The sequence below is a fragment of the Odontesthes bonariensis genome, chromosome 1, assembly GCF_027942865.1.
Source record: "Odontesthes bonariensis isolate fOdoBon6 chromosome 1, fOdoBon6.hap1, whole genome shotgun sequence".
Classification (NCBI taxonomy): domain Eukaryota; kingdom Metazoa; phylum Chordata; class Actinopteri; order Atheriniformes; family Atherinopsidae; genus Odontesthes; species Odontesthes bonariensis.
In genome coordinates, this window is record NC_134506.1 from 23352635 (window position 1) to 23366578 (window position 13944).

General features: G+C 39.3%; 1 protein-coding gene across 1 annotated transcript in view; it reads right to left on the reverse strand.

Annotated features, from left to right (window-relative positions):
• The window catches only part of zfhx3b (zinc finger homeobox 3b), a 208470-nt gene that overhangs the window by 177606 nt on the left and 16920 nt on the right, over window positions 1-13944 (reverse strand). The gene's annotated exons all lie outside the window — the stretch shown is intronic.

Here is a 13944-nt window from a genome sequence, read left to right on the forward strand (position 1 = left end):
GTAGAAGGAAAGGGAGGGGCAGCTACCTATGGCATGGTGTGGTCTTAAAAGCTTCTTGTATGTGTTGCAACAATGCCATTAACCTAATGCATGACGTAATTTACTTAATGCCAAACACTTAGATATTTAGACACACAGTCTCAATCTAGATAAAGGATCGTAAACTAATATCATGTTTTAAGAGCCACTTACCATATTATTGTCAGTCCACATACTTAAAAATAATTAGATAAAGTAGTAATATTTGCAATGTAACAGTTTTATGAATGTAACGACTGATGAAGGCATGTGCAAAGTTGATGTTGGAATAACACACAGGGGTCAATCATTTGAATTTCCTGTTCAACAAAAGCAGGCACTGATTGCATAATCCAACAGCAGAATACTTTCCTCCAAAATAATGTCATTTTTTGGCAACATCATAAATGTCTTACCTTCTTCTAGCTTCAAAAACATTTGGTATTTCTGTCAGAAAAAAATGGGATATATGTAAAATGTGTGGGTAATTTCAAGCCACACTGTGGGCCCAACAGTTTCTGAAGTCTGTCTGTCATTATACCATCAGTGCAAAGATAAATTTCACAAGGGCACACATTTATCAGTGTCTAGTTCATTCTACTCAGATCATTCTTTTCTCCCTTGTCCACCTGTCTCCCAAACTCCTCGTGTCTTTTTTTCTCATCTATATTTGCTCCTCATCTACTGTATATCTTTGTTCCCCCTACTTCCACTGTGCATTTTTTCCTCCTGCCAGCTTTTAGCCTCTTCTTCCTCTATGAATGGATATCTCTGTCTTGCTTCCTCTCAAAAGTCGGATTTTTTTAATGAATGAAATGCCATTCCATCAATATGCCACCACAGCAGTGACACAAAATAGCATTTGTTGCCTTGTGTGTGAAATTCCTCTATGAATTGGAGCCCTCTCTTTTTCCCTGGAGCATCTTATGAAAGCTAGCTAATTGCATGTCCACATTGTACCATCAGTCCCTGCTTCCCCAGTGCACCATTCAGAGGCAATTAAAGTGAGCTTAAACAGAGTAAGAAAGTGCGTCATCCTCTTAATGCAATTAAGGAAGTGTGCACACCAACATGCAGTAAAGTCTGAAACACAAAAACAGGAACACATAGAGAGAAAAAAAAAAAAAAAGCTGACGGAAAAGGTTAATTTATCAGGCAATGCATCCCCTTGACTTGGTTGCATCACACATGGCTTTCATAATCAAGATTCTGGTGCTCAAGAGTTTAAAATAATAACATCCAACATACTTTGCGTCTTGAGAAACTTCAATTTTACTTACATAAAGAAAAACTTAGTTACAGATAAATATCAGTAGATAGGGGATTTCTGTATTTGAAACATATCTAAGTTTTGAGTTATCTGGCTTAGTAATAAAAACCTAAAAGGTGAACAACTGGGAATGTCTTTATGCTTGGATTGGGAAATGCCTCCCTGTTCTATGAATGCATCACAGTGCACAGCAGGGAGAATGAAAGCTGCACAGCCATGCACTGTAGTTATAAAACAGAATCACATTTTCTAAATAAGCCTGCTTTTTGCAGGTGGTAAGAACATGTTTAATGTAATAAACAACACACCTTGAAGCATCCATGCAAACAGACACATAGTGCCCTTGGATGTACCGGGTGAAGTGACAGGCCTCTAGTCAGGCAAACTGGATATTTTCACTGTAACAGTCATGCTCTGACACTTAAGCCCAAGCCTCTGACATACAGTGTGTGATTACAAGCTGTAGATGATCAGATAAGAATCAAACAAGGCTTTATTATAACAGTGTCAACTTAAACCAATTTTAGAACTGAATAGCTTCTATTTATAGTATAATTTTACACGTGCCGTTGCCTTGTTATTTGTGAGCAAATTCCACTTACCCCCACTTATTTTGGTGGTAGAAAAATTTGAGCTACAACGGCAGTCATATTTCAGTGTTTATTAAGACAAGCTTGGAAATATAACCACTTGCTTCTCTCACTTTAGCAATATGTGTGGTGGCTTCATCTCCTCAGTAGCATCATTAATGTTTTGTGGTAAAGCCAACCACAGCCAGTCCAGGTCAGAGCAGGATGGAAGCTCAATGAGCTCATACTAAAGGAATACAAAAAAAAATTAAAAATCATAAGAATACGGACAACTGAAAAGGACAACACTAAAGTATTGTGCTCCGTATGCTTGACACCACATGAACCACTACATTACCCTTTTTTTGCTCATTCTAATTATAAAACACTGACATGAATGCAAATGTACATTCATAATTGCGATTGCACAGGTCACAAGCAGCAGTATATGCACACAGTGCTGTCTTTTGTCAGACATGAAGGCTACACAATTACTATTGATCTGTCATTATGGTGTTTAACTCACAAATTGAATTTCTCTAAGTTTCTAGTCAAGTTTAGTGCCTTACAAGTGACAAGATGTCTAGCTACAAATCTATCTCATCTGACCATGGCTCACAGTACACACATGACAAAGCAAGCATTCACACTGTACTTGTACTCTAACATATATACAGTGTTAACTGTGTGGAAACACAGTGTCAGTCCCTCTTAATGTTTTAGCTTTTTTTTCTCATTTTGCATTTTGCAGTGTCCAACATTTGACTTGATTTTCTCTTTTGTGTTTTTTCTACTGTAATTTGTCTATTTTCACTAAAACACCATGGTTTTAGCTCACATGCTTGTTAGGTTCCAACAATGACAAGTGGAAATAACCAACCAGACCTCCAGTCTAAACGATCACATAGGCTTTTTGTCTGTACTCAGAAATAAAACTCTAAATTAGATACAGACGGCAAAGAGAGAAACATCCATCGTGACATGTTTGTTTTTTGAATAACCCACAAACTCCTTAAAAGGAAAAAGGAGAGGAAATGATGCAACAAACGTGCCGAATATTCAAAAGTTGGACTTAAGTTTGAGACCACAATACAACAACAGTTTTATTGCTTTCTTATTTCAGTCATTGATTATTTTCTGTCACTTTTTCTCATTCTTAAACATCACAGCTACTGAGTTAGGGTTAGACAACACAGTTGTCCGCTTCATTTTGGGCAATAAAACAACTTGTTTAAACGTTTGGAAGGAAGGCTCAGAGAAGATCCCAAAATATTTCCACATTCTTTTGCAAAGAGAACATCACATTACAACACAGCGTTGTGTCAGTTGTTTTTGTAAAGCGTCAGCAGAAAATTTTACACAACCTCTAAAGGAAAACTATTTTCGTGATAATTACTCGTGTTGCTATTTAACTAGGACAGCAGTCTAAGTTGCACATAAACAGTATAACTGTATAAGAATACAGATGAGGCGGAGCTGCTCTCTGTGGCAGAGGTGAGATGTTTTTACTATATGCATAAGCTATGCATGCAAGGACCCAAAGGCATAAACTGAGACCAAGGGTGATTACAGCTGTCTTCAGTTAGTATGCAGCGGCCTCCCCAAACACACAATTCTCCTCTTGCAATTAAAAATCAGACCAGTTTATTAGACCCCAGAGTTTGTTTCACCCCCCGATTTAAGTTGACTTTGTCCTCCAAATCCCCCATGAACTCTCTGACCTTCTCTGAGCACAAGGACATTTTTCATTTGAATAATGGCAGCGAATGCCAAAGGGAAATTTCTGATTATTTTTATTACATCTTTACAACAGGGATATATCTGCAGACGGAGGGTGGCATATCAATACTGATTTCATATTTCATTGATCTGAGAGAAAATAAGAAATAAGGGGGAAAAATGAGGAGGCTTTCCCATGGAAAATATGTCAACTATATGATGATATGAAACTAAAAAGCAAGCAACCGCATCATTTTTTTTGTGTACATGGTTAAGTGGTTGATTACAGCTGAGAATAGGACATACCAGACCATAAGAATCCCAAAATCCCAAGGTGATCTGTTTATAAGAGACTGGCATCCTGCCAAAAAGGTGCCAAAGTAGTGTTTATTCGTGCATGAAGGTAAGGCCAATAATTACACGAAAAAATATCTCTAGTGCTTTTGAGAGCAACTGCAAGTGCAGGGTAAAAATGGCATTGATGATGTTGTGTTAAAAAAATGTTTCTTTAGCCGTGACCATGATTGCTTTCTAACACAATTGTAGTTTAATTTCTAACCCTAACGAAGTGGTGTTGCTAAAGCCTAACCATCAAGTTACAAAATTGTTTTAGTAAAGTGTTGTCAGTTATTGAAATGGAGGTTGGACAGCGCAGCGCTTAGCTACTCCATCCAACCCCTCACCATCTTCCTTATGCAGAGATTGTGGTGCTCATATGAGTCGTTTTTCCCCCTCTGTTTCAATAGGGTGGTACTTTACTGGATGTCATCATTAGCCATATTGAGGGCTATGAACAATTACTGTTTTAGATGGAGGACTCATTGGGTTATGACTACAATTCTTTGTACAGCAGTTTGCTTAGCCATGATGCAGTCCCAAATATCTCAGAGAGAGTTGGATCTGAATTCAGTCTTCAGCTAGCTAACTTCAATTTTACAGATCATTTTGAAATTTAGCCGCAACACACAGTTCAAGAGACACCATGCAACAATTTGGCAAACAACACTGATAATGTTTAGTGAGGTCCAGATAAAACTTATTGTATGAGCCAAGTTTTGGCTCCTATAATGTCCTGCATATGGATACACTATAGTTGTTAGATATTATTGAGAATTAGGAGCTGATTTGAGAATGTTCTAAATCCATTCATTAAAAAAGATATTGACATGCAAAGAATAATAAAATATACAAACATTTGTTTCACATCAAACCTGCATTATATATTCTCTGTATTACTAGAGTTGCTTAAAAACATCAAACAATATTCTACAATAAGTAAGACTGAGAATGAAATATTAACATGCACCCTGCATACAGGAGTATCACTCAAGCTCTGGTGCAAAATTCTGTAAAAGTTTATCTCAAAAGTGTGGAGGATGGATTGTTTCAGCTTATTGACAAAAATATGCCACAGCAGCCCCGTAGCAAATGGACAGTAACAGAGCTGATACACAGTCCATGCAGACTATTCCTGGCTGCCTCTCAATGGACTACTTGACTGCAGAGGGGGCTTCGGTACCCCTGTTATTCAGCCAGTACAGTCACCATCACAACCTATTCTGTCACCAAATGTAAAGTCCAACTGCCCTCCAAATCCCCCCAATTATAAAAGGTCCTTGAGTTGCTGTTTTGCCCCCTTTCCAGCTCCTGTCTGATTACTGAGTGTGGGGTGAGCTGCGCAGGCAATCAGCCGCAAAGCGCAGAGCACCAAGAGGACTGGGTGTGGGGATGCGGGTGGGGGGGGGACTATAATCCAAAACACTGCAAAAAATAAACTAAAGGGAGACTACTGGGCCGCAATTACAGGCCATCCAGCCAGGCCTCTGCTCCAGCACTCAAGAGCTGCCGTGATTTCCGACAGAAAAGGTTATTAGTTTTTATTGGAGGAAATAGATGCTGGGTGGCTTTAAATGGCACGGTAATGCGGGGGTGGGGTGTATGTGAAGGCGGGGGGGGGGGGGGGGGGGGGGCTATGCCTCCTGACCCAAGTCTCCCTAGAGTCCCATTGCACCGCCACAGAGACATATAGAAGCCATCACCCAGCCATCACACAGCTCCCCTTTTCTCAGTCCTCATGCCCTACAGCTCCTGCTTGAACTCTAAGTCAGCACATTGGTCTTTGGCCCTGAACTCAACCTGGACACCCACTTCTATTTTCTTAGAAAGCATGAGCATCATTGCCTATCTTTCTATAGTCCTAAAATCTTTGCCATCTCCTCTGATTTATAATTTTATCAAAATAAGGATTGTAGCTGTTTAAAATATATTTCCTTGGCAGTTTTTAAATATCACTCACTCAAAATGAAAAAAAATATTACCCAAAATGAAATTGCTTTAAAATGTTCATGCTGTGTTTGTGTATCTGTACACTCATACATGCATGCTTCGAACAGGAGAGGTACACAAAACACTGTCTGCAAGCGTGGTGGCTGCGTGTTTGCTCGGCTTTGTGTAATGACTGCCAGCAGATTTCCTGTCACAAGCACGTGAGTCTGCAACTCCAGAAGAGGAACAGAAGTATAACACCATATTTGCCTTTGTGCAGGGCTGCCAGTGTGTGTGCTCTGCTGTGTGTGACGTTATTTCAGAATGTGTAAGCTATGATCTGCCTGCACCAGGATGAAGTGAACTCCGCAAATGTTGGTGGTGTCAATGTCCGACTATAGGCACCAATCACACGTTTGCTTTTATCAGCCAGAGGAAATATACTGGAACATCTTTTATTCTGCACATATGATGCAACATTTCAGTCACTTAGATGTGTAAAATGTAATGACTTTGATTACGAGCGTGTGTGTCAAAAATATGTCACAGTACATCCCGGTCGATAATATGTTAATGTTATCTTTTCTGATCGCTTGTGTGCATGTTTGTCTTCATTGTGCTTGCTGCCCATGCTCCTATCCTCATCTGTATTCAGTGCAGGTAGGCTCCAGCACAGACCCGCAGCTCAGTAACTAATGGAGGGGCTGATGGGGGCCTGATGACGACCACAGGGCCATTTGTGCGCACACACACACACACACACACACACACACACACAGAGTGCACATATACAAACACAAACACTATGGCTATTTCCAGCCACAGCTGCACCCACCACGCAGCTAGCAGCCAAGCAAGTTAATTACATTGACCATTTAATACTGGTGATTTTTTTTCTTTAGCACACTGGGGATGCAATTTGATAAATTTGATCATCTTTCTGAGTAACAATCACAGTGCTTTCCTGCGTTGATTTCACTGCTGCTGTTGTTGCTGCTACCGTAGATTTCAGATTTTCTCTTATCTGCCTCCACTGCAAACTTTTCCAGCCAACCACTGTACTTCTAAGTTGATTGCCATGAAGTGCAGGGAATTGGAAAATTAATGTCATATTGGAGTCAATGCATTAGAGTGCCACACACATAAACTAGCATCGTGTTTCAAGACTGTCCCCCTCCCCAAAACGTGCCCATGTGCCATTTGTTCATGCAGGCGTATATGAGGAATAATTATGTTCAGAGAAGATGTGACCTCTAGAGGTCCTGAGAGTAACTGCATGTGAAAGGGGAAAAATGGCGTCCATAACGGTACGATTGAGTTATACAAAGAATGTTTTTTAGCTCCAGCCATGATTATTTCCTAACCCTCAGCAAGTAATGTTATTTTCCAAAGGCAACCAGACAGTGACGAGATTTTTGTTGTAATCTGTTGTATCTACAATTAATGAAGCAAAATGGCATCCATGAGGGTGATGGCTGCACTGTATCATAAGAATGTATTATAGACCTAACCATGATCGTTTTCTAACTCTAAGCAAGTAATGTTATTGCCTAAATCCAACAAGGAAGTGTTTTAATGAAGAGTTGTGTTATTGATGGAATGCATGTTGGTCACAGTCTCAAGGAATCTTAAAAGTAGTTATTATGAGCCATATTGTGGGGTATAAACAACTGACTTGTACTGTACAGGTATTTGATTACATTTTGCTTTGCAGATTTTTGGGAATATTTAATTATTAAATTTAATTATTCTGTTCAGAAATAAAATGGGCCATTTGAGTAATTTGCAGTATCTCTGTCTGATGATTTTTACACATGACCTGAAATTTCAGAAAACAAGAAGCAGATCCTTCCCTTTATTTGCTTCATTGTGAGAAATTAATGTAAGCACAGATTATTTTGCCCTATATGTCCTATAAATAATAGATTTAGATAAAATAGAATTATATAAAAAATTGTCCATGCAAAATTAATTGTATAGAATGTAAAATATTTGTGTTTTCTGCATTAATTCTCAAATGCATTCATTCAAGCTTGTATTAATGCCACAATCTATTTACTTTTTATTTATTAGGGACCGAGCAGTGAAACTGCAAAGACCCTATTGTATCTGTAAGGTTTATTATTATTATTATTATTATTATTATTATTCTTCCATCTTATTCTTTGCAAAAGGTATGCGAAAACTCATGAAATTTTGCGAGCGCCACCTGCCAGTCGACGACATGAAAGAATCTAAACTTTATATTTTTGGGAGTCGCTCATTGACTCTGTAGCGCCCCCTACGATGCTTAAAAATGGTCCCCGCAATAGGATTAGTTTCGCGTAGGACGACGAAATCCGGTACACTCATTCATCATGCCCAGACGCACAAAAAAGTCTCATGCCGCTAATGTCCCACATTCACAGGAAGGTGGCCATTTTGGATGGAAAGTGCGTTTTGGTGCCATTTTTTTTCGATTTCTGCATATGATCGAACTTGTCCTACAGATTTAAGGGTAACAGCTCCAAACTTGGCCAGGTTACTCTTAAGCTAGGGGGGAAGTAAAATCTTGAGAAACTTTTCCAAACTCTGAACTGTGTGGGCGTGGCCAGGCGGTGAAAATCGTGTGATGGCGTTTGTGATTTGAAAGCCTCATCATCTCAAGGTCATGAAACTTGGCACACACGTCCACCCTGACGACCTCGTACCTATGTAAAGGGTATCGTGTGTGGGCGGAGCAAAATGGCTCAGTGGCGTCCCCTAGAAATTTTCAAAAACCCCTCCGCATTGGTGTTATTATGTGCTTGTACGTACGCAGAGGGAATCGTGCGTGTGGGCAGAGCTGCAGCTCCAGGGTCCAGCACATGCCCCAACGTACGCACATCCCAACGTACACACACCTCGGTCCCGCATACAGCTGCTTGCAGCTTTCTAGTTATCTTTGCCACCTGACCAGCAGGTGAGAAGCTGAGCTCTGAAAGGCAGTCAAAACCAATAACATTGATTTTCCTTTTTAAAATGTGACACTCTGCGAAAAGAGAAAAAAAAAACTCTGGCCCTGGAAGTCGTGTGCCATTTTGACGCTTTTGATGAAAACAGATTTATCTTTAAATGATCACATTCAGGGTTACAGCATAACGGCGGACCGAGCCAAACCCCCAAAACAGAAGGGTGTGACCAGGACTCCCAGCAAGGTAAGGTAAGGTAAGGTAAGGTCATTTTATTTGGTCATTATAATACATAACAAAATATAAACATCAATCGATTTCTTTGATTATGTAATGACCAAAAGGGTCTAGGCTGAAGTAAAAAGAAACTTATTGTGCCTCGCCCTATTACACACGTTATATATGATTCCAAGAAAACAAGACTAGCAAACACAACTGCAGCCGATATTTTACAACTTTACAGAAAACATCTGAACATGACAGAAGATTTAAAGCTAAACAATGACCATCAATCACTGTTTTAGAACTTTTTATGTTCTCATTTAGCTTACACACACTAACACCTTGAATAGAAATACAAACCTTTTTTTATTCGTTCTAGTTTTAATCTTTTTGAATATACCTGTTCCTCTAAGTTTATACTGACTCTCTCGCTCCTCAAAGAGCTCCTGGACTGGTGATGGGAGCATGTGATTATACGCCTTGTACATCACTACGGCAGTGTTCAATTTAACAAGATCAGGAAATTTTAGTGCGTTTTGGTTAATAAAAAGAGGATTTGTTGGTGTTAAATAATTAACTTTATTAACAATTCGGATGGCCTTCTTTTGAAGTAAGTAGATATTATTTATATTTGTTTTATAAGTGTTTCCCCATATTTCCCCACAGTAGTTTAAGTATGGAAGGAATAAAGTGTTATAAAGAAGATAAAGTGATTTTTGATTTAATAAAGTTTTCATCTTGTTCATTTTGGCTATAGTTTTAGCTAATTTTGTTTGAAACACACTAATTTGTTTTTTCCAATTTAATTTTTCATCAATATAAATACCCAGAAATTTGTAATCAGTCACTCTTTCAAGTTCTAAATTGTTTATTTTAATTTCAATTCGATTCTGAACTTTCCAGTTACCAAAGATAATATATTTTGTTTTGTTCAAATTAAGTGAAAGTTTGTTGCTCTCAAACCATGACTCTATTTTTGTTAGCCCTTTTTCTACTCTTGTTTGTAGCTGTTGTGGGTCTTTACCTGAACAATAGAGACTGGTATCATTAGCGAATAGAACACAGCCGAGTTCTTTCACTGTCTCACCAACATCATTAATGTACATAATAAATAATTTGGGCCCCAAGACAGAGCCTTGTGGAACACCATATGTGGAGACCTTACTCTCAGAGTTTACATTGTGCACCTGCACATACTGCTGTCTGTCCTCCAGGTAACTTTTCAGCCACGCTAACGCTGTTCCTCTGACACCATATTTTTCCATTTTCTGCAGAAGCAGCCCATGGTCAATGGTGTCGAAGGCTTTACTGAGATCTAAAAACACACCAGCTGTACATTGTTTCTTATCTATTGCTGTAGATATGTTTTCTACAAATTCCATGATAGCCATCGAGGTAGACCTTTTTGACCTGAAGCTATATTGAAGCAACTGCATAATTTGCTGGAACAGGCAAGCTTCACAAACAGAGGACTACAAAAAACCTACGGGACCAAAAGAATAAACTGCAAACACCAGACACCACAGGACATCTCCACCCAGACTGTGTTCATTCCCATGTATCAGAGTTGTGGAGAAGGACCAATAGCCAGTTGTTAAAATAAAAAAAAAGAAATTAAATCACTGTATTTGGTTATACTGGCGACCTGCCCCCAGCGTGCCTTGCCTATGGAGATTCTTTTAGGATGAATGAATGAATAAATAAAGAATTAGATTATTAATTAAATAAATAGTTGTACCTCAAGTCATTACGTAAAGTCTCAGCACCTTCTCTTTGAGGTACCTGTGCTCGGTTTTCACCTGTTTTTTCTCTTTTTATCTCCTGATTTGTTCTCCTCTCTCATACCATGCAGTATCTGTGTATCTCCTCTAGTTGACTTTTTCTTTTTTTCCTCCCCTCCCCTCCTGTTTCTCCTCCTCGGCTGAGGTTGGGCCAAAGGGCTGACAGCCAGTGACCTAGGAGCCTCTGAGGTTCCCAGGGAGAAAGGTAATGGGCCCAACCCCGGAACGCACTCTCACTCTCTGCACACACGGGGCTGCCGGCAGCTTTGATCCAGTAGCCCCCGCTTTGGTCTCCTGACGCCTGGTGAGGAAATTCATAGGAACAACTGGAAGAGGCCTGTGTTTATTCAGCTCCTTTAATGAGGAGGGAGACGGATTATCGGGGGCCTAAATCTCCCCAAAAAAACACAGGGAAAGAAAACTGCTGCTCATTCCAGATGTTGCTCTACCACCAGTCACTCCAAAAGAATCTGAGAGAGTGAGAGGGAGAGGGATGGTTTCATTATGCAAGATGGGGGGACTAGTGGTCAGCAGGAGAGTTTCCTTATGTTTTCTCTGTTCTTCTGTCTGGCCAGATGTGGGAGCTGGCCAATCATCTGGTTGAGCCCATAGGAGAGTAGCCGCCCCAGCGCAGTGGGGAAAGCTGCGGGACTCTGAGAGGGAGTTTGCACACATGTGTTATTTTGATAAAACGGGGGTGTTTGATGGTGAAGGTAACCAAAGCTTTCTGGCATAAGCTTTACTTTAAACAATTTGTGCTGTCTTAAAGGGGAAAAGAAGCCATTTCCTGAGCTTGTCATATGACTTCTAATGTGTTATTTTTTCCTATTTTTACACACTGCTTCTTTGTAATCATAATTAACATTGCGAAACAAGTCACGTGGGATCAGACGTATGAAGCCCCTCTGTCCCAAGAAATGAAACAGATGCCTGTTTTAAACATAGAGCTGCCTACGACTACAGGCTGTGGAAATACAAAGGCAATTCAGTACTGGTGACACAACTACAGACACCACAGACACAAAGAAGTCTCGGGCTGTGTGTTGGGCTCTTGACCCTTTTGCTCGAGGACTCCCAAGATCAATATGTCTCTCTATTGTCAAATCATTTAGGAGAGGATTACAGGTCAGCCACTGGTCACAGATCCCCACACACAGAGGGTAAAGGTCAGTGTGTGCTGCACATTTACATGTCATTTTCTGACATCAGCTCTTTAGAGTATCACCTGTGGTACAAATAGCATTGTAGTGCAGTCTGGTCATAGTTCATACTTCCATTCTCTTTCTTAAGATATTGCTTTAAAACCAGCCTATGCTCAAATTTACACAACCAGACCACCTTCAACTTTGTCCAGTGAACTGTACTTCCAACACCTCCAGCAGCTTCAAGGCCATTGACTGAGACAGGCTGAAGAGGCAGTGTCCACCGTGGGTGTGTTTGTGAGTGAAAAACCGTTTGATTGCTCAAGTTTACAAGGGAAGTGAGATATATGGTTATCCACACTGATCTGCGTATACAGAAAACATCAATACAGAAACAATGCAACATTTAGTGCATTACTGCATTAAACTAATAAAGCACAATTTCAGTGCTGTTGATGAGTCCATCTGCTCAGTACAGAAGATAATTACACTGAATTGCTGTGTCAGTTTAATTAAACTGCCAGAAAATGAGGGCGTTATTGATGCATTTTGATTAAATGTTCGTACATTTCCTGGCAAAATGTCTTGGTCAGATGTTCTGGATTATTTCTTAAATCTATTTTCAAAATGACATTTTTTTCTGTTAGATTTACTTCTTAAAATTCTAAAACACAGTTTTGTTAAGGTTTTAAATCCTAAACAGTGTTTGTTTCATGTTATAACATTTGAAGTCAAGGGCAATATCCCTTTGGATTAGTTTTTTTCTTCTTTTTGCTTTATTCTCTCCTTTATTTAAATAACCTTGGAGAAAAATCTTCCAAAACTATATGTTTTTTTTGTTTTTTTTACTTTGCTTAATGAAAGTTTTATACAAAGGCTCGGGTACCTTGATTTGACTGTTTGAGTGGCTAAAGTAAAAACCCTGTGTTGCAAGCATTTTATTGTGAGCAACAAAGGTTTTTTTTTTCTTTTATACATCTGTGCCTTTTCATGCAGGGGCACTGAGGTGCAAAGCACAATAACTAATTCAAAACATGATAATGTTTGAAAAAAAACACAACCAAAAAAGAAACCAACTAACTGAAAAAAACAGAGATCTACTAAATAAACTACAATTTAGAGGACAAAACAACACACAATGGAATATTCTGAAAATATTCTGACAATACTTTTGTAGTCTGAACAGTTTCACCACTCAGTTTAACTTTTACGATTGACAAAATTACATCTGCATCCAGAATTTAATTAAATCAGACGAAATTCATCATTTCCCTTCTCAAGCATCCAAACAACACCAGTAAAGGATCTTTAAACTCCCAGTGGTTAGTGAGGTGAACTTTTCAACAACAAAGACATGAGTTTTAACGGCATCTGTCCACTCCATTTGTTTTCAGAATTAATTTGGTCATCCAGATGTTGCTTTGCACATTTTACATTCTGACTCGGGGTGTCAGGCAACCTTTTTCTTCCACAGTTCCATGTGGAACCGGTTTTTACATCATCACTGCAACATTTAACTGTGAACTTCCACTCTTGAGTCAGCAGCTACACCTTCCAGCAGCTCAAGTGCAGCCCCATGGAGGTTTTGCTCTGCCCCTAAGCCCAGCGGGCGTTTTATCTGAAAGTTTTCTTCCAGATCCTGTCTTGATTTAGACTTTTGTTGCTATTTCCTAATGACATTTAAGACAGTGAAAACTGCACGATGGAAGGGCTTTGATATGTTTTTACAGCGCTTTTCTGCTTTGTAAGCCTCAAATAAGATACATGTTTATATCTTCAATCAATTACTCAGAGAGCTTAAAGTTGCTGACTGTTACCACGCACAAGGTTTGAAGAGTCTGAAAATTTATCACATTCTGAACTGACCAAATGGCAATTCTTCAGCTGCCTTACAGGCCATAACCATATGCTAACTTAACAAAGTTCCCCACAAGCTTGTGCCCATGTATTGAAAGCACTGCATTAGCTCTTTAATTTATGTTTTTGTGAGTGCATTTATATATGGAAAAATATATATTGGAAATGCTT